The following is a 1,429-nucleotide window of genomic DNA, read 5'->3' on the forward strand; positions in this document are numbered from 1 at the left end:
TTTCTTCAATAATTTCATTTAAAATTTATTTAAGTTAAAATAATAAATTAGCCCCTTCATATTTTTTTCCTCCAAACTCCTCCATCCAAATATAGGCTAAGGGGCAAGACAAATTGAAGAGGTTGAAAGATAAGGGAACATTAGGAATCCAAAGCAGGGTGTCACAGTTCAAATGATTCGGTCAATAAAGAGAAGAGAAAAGAGCATTAGTTACCATGCACTTTTGTAGTTTTGCTGCATCACAAGCTAACCAAAAGGTTTTAATTTTGCCATTAATAAGACACGAGTAATTATATAATTAATTGTCGTTTTGCTGCTCATCTTGTGTTGTGTCAATATCTTTTTAGGAACTTTAGCATAAATCTTCATTGGGAAAAAAGGGAACAAATAATTGTTACCAAAGGTGGAACATTATCATTTTACTACGTTATTTTAATCTATCAAAAAATATATTTAAACAATTAAATTTAATTTGACAATTATTATATAAGTTCAACTAAGAAATCACATAAAAATAAAAAGATATATGTTTTGCAGATTTTATATAATTATTAAGTTAAATTCAAATTACACTTTTTATTTTTAATTTTTAATATAATTAACCAATTCCCTAAAAACAGTGATGAACATTTTCAATAAGAGTTTAATTAAAGAGTAAATTTTTTTCAGTTAATATTAACTAATTTTAAATTTTAATAAAGTAGAGTTGAAAATTGATTTTATAATAAAACATTTCGCTAGTATTACCTAACCAGAAGTTAGTTTTTATACTTATTTTTTTGAATAATAGTAAATGAGAGAGTTTTCAATGTATTCAAAATCTTGAAAACATAAAATCTAATTATAAGTAGAAATATTAAAAAGTATTGTCCGGTTCCTAGAAAATCTTGTTAGCTAAATACTAGTTTATTTGAGTAATAATTGATATTAAGGTTTTGAAGACATGCAAGTGGGAAATGGAGGTGGTAAGTTGTGTGATGGGTATCGAAAGTTTTTCTACAAGCATACACAGAGGGACCTGATACTATGTACTGTGAATAAAGATAATCTTGAATAATCTCTTCTATATGTTAATAACTTTTCTTTTTTTTTGTGGCAAATAGTCAGAGAAAGTTGGAACATTTTGAGGGAGAAGCTACTATAAGAGGATTCTCTATCTCTCTCTGTGTATTCTATAAGATGTTGATTAACCAAGTTGGCACAATTTTTTCCATTTATGACGGCTGATACTAAGTTGGTAAGGTGGGAGGCCAGGAATCTTAGCAGATAAGAAAAAGATTGTGAACCAGATACCCCCGTTTATCAAATATTGGACAAAACCAAAATATCTTCCTCACTTTCAAATAAATATCTCTTGTTATTGTTTTTATTATCATTAATAAGCTAATACATTACACTGAATTTTTGAGGTATAAATATGCAAATAAAT

Source organism: Arachis ipaensis, chromosome B08, assembly GCF_000816755.2.
Source record: "Arachis ipaensis cultivar K30076 chromosome B08, Araip1.1, whole genome shotgun sequence".
NCBI classification, from domain to species: domain Eukaryota; kingdom Viridiplantae; phylum Streptophyta; class Magnoliopsida; order Fabales; family Fabaceae; genus Arachis; species Arachis ipaensis.